Genomic DNA, 9948 nt, shown 5'->3' with positions numbered 1-9948 from the left:
AAATAACGCCCCGGCGGCTATTTCGGGAGCTGAGCCGGGAAGATGATTTTTTTAGTCAATCATCGGATAATGTGAAAGAAAAATTGTAATTCGGGGTTTGAGCCGGAAAGTTGAATTTTTTATATTAGTCAACCGATCACGAAGTGGGAAAAATTAACATTTTTTCTCGATTCTCCTCCGATATTGCAGGTCTGAAAATTTTGAAAAATTGGCCTCTTTCCAGATTTCCAAAATATGGTAACCCTAAACAACAGCAATGTCATTTCAAAGCCAATTCTCGTCGATATTGACGAATACAATGGTGATTTGAGAACAGCATTGTCATACAGGCGCCGCCATGCCTGCTTCTCTCTGATCCATCAACACACAGTGCAAGATTTCAAGGCGTTCGATAAGCCCGGTACCCCAAATTTACCAAGATATCAATTAATTAGGGTTGGGTAGGTGGCGCGATTGCGTAATGGCATAATCCACAGCTACAACACCAATGGGTTGTGAGTTCGAGTCCGAGTCCGATCGAGGTCGACTCAAGAATTCCTGCCTAAGTGTTTGAGGTCTATCTAGGCTCCTCCTCGCCAACTCATCTGTGTAAGCGGTGTCTTCTAAAAGCCCAGAAGTGGGCCGTGCTACAAGTCGGCGTTTACGGAATCAAAAATAAGAAGAATATCGGCCTGGTGTAAATGATCATTGTAGTCGACAAACACCAGAGTTGTAACCAAGTCACAAGGCTCCGAGTCACAAGTCAATTTCACTTTTATTGTTTTGACTCCAGTCAAGTCGAGTCATTTTGAATTCACCACCGAGTCAAGTCCGAGTCCAAGTCATCGAGAAGAGGGTCAAATCCGAGTCATGGTATTATGACTCGAGTCCAAGTCATTGTGTTGACTGCTCAGTTTCCAGGTAAAGTCTTGTTAAACTCACTTTATATAACTCTGTTTGGTGATATCGAATGTTTCGCATGTATAATATACAAATTTTCCTCACTTTTAGCAGTTTCCGCAAGATACCAGTACCAATCAGACGAAATCCCAGTAGGATGGTTACTTCACAATTCTTCGAAATTACAATGAATTGTCGGTCTTGACCGTCTGAGTCTCGAGTCAATGACGTGGTCCGAGTCATGCGCAATGACTCGAGTCTAAGTCGAGTCAATACACAGATTGACTCGAGTCGAGTCGAGTCATTTCCGTATTTTGAAAAAATGACTCGGGTCAAGTCGAGTCATCAGAAAATCGTCACTCGAGTCGGACTCGAGTCGAGTCATGACTCGAGTCATTACAACCCTGACAAACACCATGATTACCACAAACAAAACATTAGGGTTGAGTAGATCGTAAATACCGATAATGCAAGTCTTCTCGCTTCGACGAACTTACGCGTAAGCTCCACTCTCGCACGCTGCGCACAAACGTAATAACATGCAGTCACTAAAATTTGACGTAGTAAGCAAGTATATCTACCGCGGGCCACATTATGATGTAAGATGAGAATCTGTTCGCGGGCCGGACAAAATCCCGTCGCGGCCGTATCCGGCCCGTGGGCCGTATGTTGCCCGCCCCTGAATTAGGGTGTTCAAAAATGACCTTTTTCTCTCAAATTGTACTGGCCACCTGATAAAATTGTTAGGCATTGTAATCTTATCCTACATATCAAATTTGGTTCAATTCCCACCAGTAACCGCATTGCTACAAGAGAAGAAATTGCCGCCGAACAATTTTGATTTGAATAAAATAGTATTTACGGTGGGCAGAAAAATTACAAGTGTCATGGGAGAATGGCCCTTTATAAAATTGTTTTCACAGTTCCAACTTAAATTTACTACCACATCATAGTTATAGGTGGTACCCCTCTAATAATTGTTTTATGTCGACGATAACAAGCGTCACCTCGATTTTTTCGCGGCACGGCGGTTGAAAACCGCTGGTTCAGTCGTTCAATTACTCGCATTATACTAATGATCTAAGCCAGGGGTGTCCAACCTTTTTAGCCAAAGGTCCACATGTCCGTGACGAACCATTACACGGGCCACCAGCCGCAGGAAGCGCTAAATTTTTTCGCAAGGTTTGTAAATGAATTACAGGTAACAATTTAGTTATTTGAGTATATTGTGGGTTTACTGTATACCGCTGGGTTCAATGCGCAAGGACAGGACTATTCGACGCCTGGACATCAGAGATGAGCGGATTTGAAATTTCTATGTCCTAATCCAATCCAAATCCGAACCTTCAAATCAAAATCCAAATCCTAATCCATAACTTTTTCATATTCAAGTCCATGTCCAATCCTAATCCGATTCCATCTGGAAATTCAGAAAAAATGCTAATTTATGCAATGGAGGGATTCGAAAATTTTCTTTCACAACCAACGATTTACTTGATTCAAGATAACTTAGTATCCATAAGTACATTAATAACTGATCTGAATAAAGTTTGTCGCCATTCGCCACACAACATCTCAATCTCCCAGAAAATAGGTAAATCCAATCCAAATCCTAATCCGTTCTGAAAAAAATGTCCAATCCAAATCCAATCCAAATCCGACAAAATTTCACAAATCCTGTTTTTTCAAAACCTAATCCTAATCCATGCTCATCTCTGCTGGACATATCGATATCAAAGGTTTCAGCCAACATGTGTGAATCATTTTGCGCTCAGGTTTCATCGTATACGATCTTTCTACGAGCCCACACACGACGTCGCATATTGGACAACACTTTCTCTCGAAATTTCGAATATAATGAGACTCAATCTGATCAATTATGCGTGCTTTCTCGTTTTTAAGAGGGCGTACCAATATTAAAAGCAGGAAATCGAGTGACAACATATCGCGCGACGCTTGAAGAAAAATTCCACTCTAAAAGAATCTACTGCAAGCTATTTTACTTCATTGGTATATACGAAGTTCTGTCAAAATTGTGACAGGCCCCCGAATCTCCCGATTCGTCGAAACTAATATTTTAATAATTAACATCCCAAGTGTTGCGGCCAGGCTAATCTGATATTTGGTTAACCTTGCAAAATCAAAATCTGGGAAATTCATTTTGATAATATGACTAATTTCGACAATTACCTCGCGGGTCACTCAAAACCTTCTCGCGGACCACGGGTTGGCCGCCCCCTATCCAAGCCAAGATGGTACACGAATTCATTTTGCTCAAGCTTTGTCTACAAAGGATTTCATGTAGCCTCTTAAAATAGTATATTCAACGCTCTCTTATTCGAGATTTCATTTCATGCTGGTGACGTCATATTTTGTGATACGATTGTAGATATACAATGTTCTTTCCAATTCTTTACTAGTTGCTGACGATTACCCGTGACTATAATGTCAGCAAAATATATTCCGGTTTAGTTCAATATGAATATAGTAGTGAATTGTATACCTCGAAAGCTGCATAAAAATATTCACCACAATTGATGATTCATGACCATATTGATTTTAGGTGAATCAATGAATCATAGCGGATAGCAGTGAGTCTTATGTTTCTCATGCTGTCAATTATTACCATTAGTTGCATTATCAATAATATTAATCGAAAATTCGGAAAAGGAATTAAATCAAACTGGTCTACACGATTTTTGCGCCAGTAGTTAGTATGATCGGTCGCGAACTAGCGTTGTCTCTTATGGGTGCACCCGACCGGTGCCGCGAAAACTCGTCCTGAACCGGTGACCCTTTCAGACCCCCCTTCCACCCGACCGGTGCCTTATGAGTATAGGGATCTCTCGACCGGTGCCTCGAAACTCGTCTTGAACCGGTGACCCTTTTCGGTATAGGGATCACTCGACCGGTGCCGCGAAAACTCGTCTTGAACCGGTGACCCTTTTCGGTATATGCATCTCTCGACCGGTGTTGAATATGTATCAAGTAAATAGTCATGTGAATGAATCTTTGTTAATGTGTATATCGTGAAAACTCGTGGTCGTGACTCGCCTTTTTTACTATAGGTGGTGGCGGTGATTCGCCTGCCGTGTATTCTTACGGGATCTGTGGTGACTCGCCATGTGTTTTTATGGGTGCGGTCGCATGCGGCTATTGCGTCTTATGGCGGGGGTGGCGAGCGGCTATTGCGTCTTATGGGTGCGGTCGCATGCGGCTATTGTGTCTTATGGGTGCGGCCGTGAATCGCCCTTTCGGTATAGGGATCGCTCACACGGTTCTACATGAAGACATCGTAGTTTAGTCGTGACAAATGACCGATCGTGTGACCAATTTGAAGTAATCCCAACGTTTACGGCGAGTGCGACAATGATATATCGTTATTCTTATGGGTGCGGCGGTGATTCGTACTTTCGGGTATAGGCTGCGGGCGGAATGTCGTACTTTCAATAAAAAAGGCGTGAAAATAGTTTGCAAAATCTAGGAATTACTCGCATGGTAATGTTTGGGTAATTAGATTACCACAGAGCCGGCGTAGACGGCGATTCGAATATCAACAATAACAACGGTCACAAATTAACACTTCAAATAGGTGTGAAATAGTTTGCAAAACCACGCGATCGCTGACAAGATAATGTCTCGGACATAACCATCTTTAGCGACTTGGTGTTACAGGCATATCGATCACTCACGCGGTGAAATTTTCGTAAGCAGTTTGGCACAGAACTTGATTTCACTCGTAAGATTTAATAAGTAACGAATAACAGACCGCCAGTGTCGGTAACTTGAATAGCGACAAATTGTCACTTATTTCCGCTCTAACCCTAATCCTTTGTGAAGTGAACGCTTATTCAAAAAGGTGTGAAATAATTTTAAAATCCAACGACCACTCACCGGATAATGCTTCAGACATAGCGATCGCTCATGATTTGGTGTTACAGACATACCGATCGTTCACAAGGTAATATTTCCGCAATAAGTTTGTGACAGAGCCGTCGCAGACGGTGATTCGAAAACCAACAATTTGACACTTTCTGGAAGTCGCTATATGTTTTGGCACTTCGGAACAGTGAGTGACTTTAGTTGTATGATAAGAATCATGAAAATATTCAAGCAATGTATCAATTTGTCAACTTGAAATGTAACTTACTACACAACTCAAGTTGATTCTTATCTGAATGTGTTAATTTGGCACAACTCTAATTCTTTTGAGAAATCCTAATAACGCGATCTGTTGAATCGAACGTAACCTGAATATTACTGACGCCGACTTTCAGCCACATCAAATTATTCGCACATTCCGAGTCGCTGTTTCACGCATATAGAATCAATACCAACTAGCTCAATGAGAATCAGGAATCACAAGTATACACACACAATAATTATATTTAATACTGAGAAATCAAACGCTTAACAAAAACACGCAACTAATCATTTACCAACTGTAGCATTACCAAAAAAAAATTCAGGCATTGTTAATTGAAAATCCTTGAATCCTTATTATCAAAAAATGTTATAGTGCGGTGTCGGAGTCCATTCGCGGGGTGTACTAAAGGTAAATCCAAATAATCCAGAATGAAATATTTGGACTTTGACATTGCGTGAATTGAAATATGTTGGACAAACATGACTACCAATTTTCACCCAGTCACATTTCGAGATTATACGCACATTGATTTGAAACAAGTAATGAAACATTACAACTCTATTCGCGACCTGTCTTTACGTTTGTCAAAGAGAATTTCAGTAATTACTATCGCGATATTTTAATGTGTTACTACTCACAATAGAATCAATCAATGAAATATCGCCAATTGTTGTAAACATTTCCAACTTGACAACCGCTTGCACATAACACGATCGAGTTGCAATGCGATGAGTTGAATCGGAATATTTCAACCTACTTTGTCATATCGCGATTTGAAGTAGGATTGCCAGACAGGCTGGGTAAACTTTAACTCCACTGCGTTTCAGATTAATTTATTCACACGATCATCATCTCGCTGTCTTCACACTTACACAATCGCGTGCTGTTACCACTCGCAACTTCGGTACGATATTCAACTTGTCACAATAACTGATTATTCACATGTTGATTTGAAACAAAAGAAGCCTTGAACAAGTTATCTGGGTATTTTTTTGTCACAATTGAGTTAATGGAAATAGTATTACACCTCGAAATTTTAACATCTCACCATACTCAAAAGAGTCAATCATAAAGACCTTGTCAAGTAAATCCGTTTGTAACTTGGCCATCCAACTAGACCAGAGGTCTCAAACTCAAATGTGCTTGCGGGCCAGTTTTCACGTTTTGACGACGCCGCGGGCCGCAGCATTTATAGGGGTATTCTATGTCTTTCCGAATAGGCCTTATTTGGCGGGAATTAATTGTCCTATTGAAAGTGAGCCGATCCAGCAGACTATCAGTAAACACACATCGTCAAAATGTGATATACTCTTGTGTAAATTTAGGCCTGGCAAGAAAAGAATCATCACATTTATAACTACTTGAATAGAGTTGTTGTTGTACTTGATATATATTTATTATAACATATTGACATCATATGGGCGGACATATGTATGATGCCATCATGAAAGTTATCGGGTTATAATTTTGCAGGTACTATGAATATTTTGAATTTAACAGATTGATAATAGAGACTGATCTGATATCAAAACATTGTCAGGTTTAGCATTGTAATTCCAATCCAGGTTTCGGGTATACTTCTGCTAAGTAGGCTATTAATCTCTTGGCCAAATATCTTCAAATATAGGAGCAGAAACAAATATAAATATAATATAAATATATTATTGAATGTGTCCTAGTGATTGAAATGTCGGAACGCCGAACGGCCCATTGTTGTTACATCCTTGGGGCGTACCACTGCGGTACTCGGTACCTGTACGTGGCCTTAGTAACATGGTTTAGCGACCAAAGATGTAACTGACAGATTTCCAACGGTTGCTATAACTACTTGCTTAGTTAGCGAAATACAAAGCTGCGACCTTCTGATCCATTGCTATTCTCCCGATACGCGATTAGTTTGTTGCGTTCAAGGTTCTAACAAATTCACGACATACCGAGTCACTCCGAGTCCACTCGAGTCATTTTCATTTTGCGAGTCTGAGTATTTCTAAGAAAGGTCGCGTGCAAGTCCAACTCACAAATTTTAGTCACGAATCGTCTAAGGGTCAGGTTTCGTCATCATGAATTGGAAATGTGGCGAAATATTGAATCTTCCACTGCATGGTAGCGTTTGCAATTGATGTGATAGCGAAGTTCGATGAATAGTTCAGGCTTTTGAGGCAATTTAAGAGGGGATTTCGACTTTATAACCTGAAAAGATATATGTGACACTAAAATATTTTCAAATTATTAAAAATCTAAAATGTCTTCGCGGGCCGCACGAAATGCTCTGGCGGGCCACATGCGGCCCGCGGGCCGCGTGTTTGAGACCTCTGAACTAGACAGTACCCGTACAGAAAGAAGACAAGATTACGCGAGTACATACAATCGCTACAATCTAAAATCCATAGCAAGTTCGGTTGTAGTCATAGTCCGCCAACTCGTATTTTTTGTTCAACTGTAAAAGTCGTTACTATTCTGTAAGATAAAGTAATTACTACTCGGTATATTTTATAAACCAAAGTAAGTACTACTCGGTGTGAGGTTTCAGATTAACATATTACATTTGAGTATACGAGATTTGAATGTCTGACCAACGTAGTTGAGAATTCTTACAATCGAACGCAGGTGTTATATTGAAAATTTTCACGATGTAAACATATGAATTGACACATTGATTTTGACATATGAGATTTTGTAATAGTCGATCATGACTTGATTATTAAATTATGACATTATTAGACCTGCGTTGTGTTGAAGGTTATTACGATACCAACAAACTTTTCAGAAACATTGTTATTAACATATCGATTTGTGAAACTAGATTAACATGTCTGAAATGTTTTGATTGGTAAGATTAAGCCGTGTTCGTAAAAACCACACAGCGTATTGTGGATATCAAGAAATATTTTACAAATGTAATTGTCTCCAGTAACCAAGACTAAAGATGAAACAACAATTTCCTTTGTTGAACAATAACCGGTACAATACTTTATCATCGTAATCTGCGGTGAGAATTGAAACACTTTCGCACATTACCCGGTGTCAAGATATCACACTGGGTGAATTGACATACCGCCGCTTGATTAATACCTAATCCGTTCGCACCATTTCACCTACTTTGATCATTACAAAAGTAAATTGGAATATGTTTGCTAGATGCATTCAATTCAGTTAGAAATGTCTGGTGCACAACAATCGTAATATCAAGGAAGTACTTGCTACACTGTAATTCACTTAACATGTTTTGCATTGTTGTTCATTTGTAGTATTGATTGAAATTGTTTTTGAACCCCCAAATAATAATTCCCGACATGAAACCAAGCCACTGAAACAATTTGTACGATGTTTGCCAAAATGTATCCTATAGTTAGGTGTACTAGAATTATTTGTCTAACACATACACCGACAATGCAATCGAAAATTTTTCCGTTGTCATTCGCTAAAGTAAATGTCATCACAATACTCTGTCACTAAAAGACGTTACTTGTATGTGATTGAATCCCTAACAATAAACCCACTAAACCGAACTCCAAATAAATTTGACTCACTCGACGGATATGAAACAGCGTCGCTTAATCGGTCTATATCGTTTTTCTAAAGGTAGATCATATCCAATAGAAAACAATTTTCACAAGCTTGGTAATGAAACCGAAGTCTTTATTCAATATTTTGTTTGTGTCAAATACTTTGCAATAAACACACTGGAGTGGTTGAGCTTTACATCATCAGACTGTCATCTGTAAATCAAGCTTACATCTGATTTGTAACTGTATTGTTTACCTAACCGAGTTGTATGCACAGTTTGATATTTTTGTCATTCAGGGAGTGCAAATCCTTTTCACACTCGTAATAGTATACCAACAGCTACCGGCGACAACGTTTAACAATACCAACAACACTAAACATACGATACCTACCCAAGTAAAATTACCATTTCCACCTGGAGGTCAACCGTTACCTGAGTAAAAATACCATTGTCCTTTGGAGATTTATTGTTTACTCAGAGTAACAATACATTTCACTTGGGGGTCTATCGTTTCCCTGGGTAACAAACCTTTTTCACTTGGAAATATATTTTTTCTCTGGGTAACAAACCTTTTTCACTTGGAAATATATTTTTTTCCCTGATCAACAAACCATTTTCACTTGGAAATATATTTTTTACCTCAGCAACAAACCATTTTCACTTGGAAATATATTTTTTCCCTGAGCAACAAACCATTTTCACTTGGCGGTCCGTCGTTTACCTGAGTAAAAACATCACTTTCCTTTGGAGATCTATCGTTTATCCAGAGTAACAATACATTTTCACTTTGGGTTCTATCCTTTCCTAGAGTAACAAAACTCTTGTCGTTTGCAAATCTATTTTCTCCTACAACAACAAACCATTTTCACTTGGAAAAATACTTTTACCTAGAGTAACTAATGATTTTCTTTTGGAAATATATTTTCTCTTGGGTAACAAACCCTTTTCGTTTGGAAAACTATCATTTACCTGAGTATCAATACTGTTTTCACTTGGAAATCTTTTTTTTTTTCCTAGGTAACAATATCATTTTCGTTTTGAAAACTGACAACCACACCGGACAATTTGATATTTTTGTATATCGTTACAACGGGCAGTGACAAAATATACACCAACAACGACTCCGATACATTTGTCTAATCAAATATTCACTGGCTCTGATGCATCCCATCAAAATCATTGGTTACTCGCATGCAATAACAATGTGCTGTTGTACATCGACATGTATGTTTTCGGAATTGGCGAATAAAGGGGTTTTCGATATGACCGTGATGTCCGGGTTCGTGCTTTGGATTTTCCAGAGTCGAAATGTCTGAATAAAACACCTCCTCGACTTTGGTAACTGGTTGGTACACGGATAATGATGTTCGGAAAACGGATGAAATTATGTTCCCCATCGCGCGAACAACTCCGG

The sequence above is a fragment of the Botryllus schlosseri genome, chromosome 1 (genome assembly GCF_051294905.1).
Source record: "Botryllus schlosseri isolate E-star chromosome 1, Bs_hap1, whole genome shotgun sequence".
Lineage (NCBI taxonomy): Eukaryota > Metazoa > Chordata > Ascidiacea > Stolidobranchia > Styelidae > Botryllus > Botryllus schlosseri.
The sequence above is the reverse complement of the archived record's forward strand: the minus strand, read 5'-3'. Positions refer to the sequence as shown.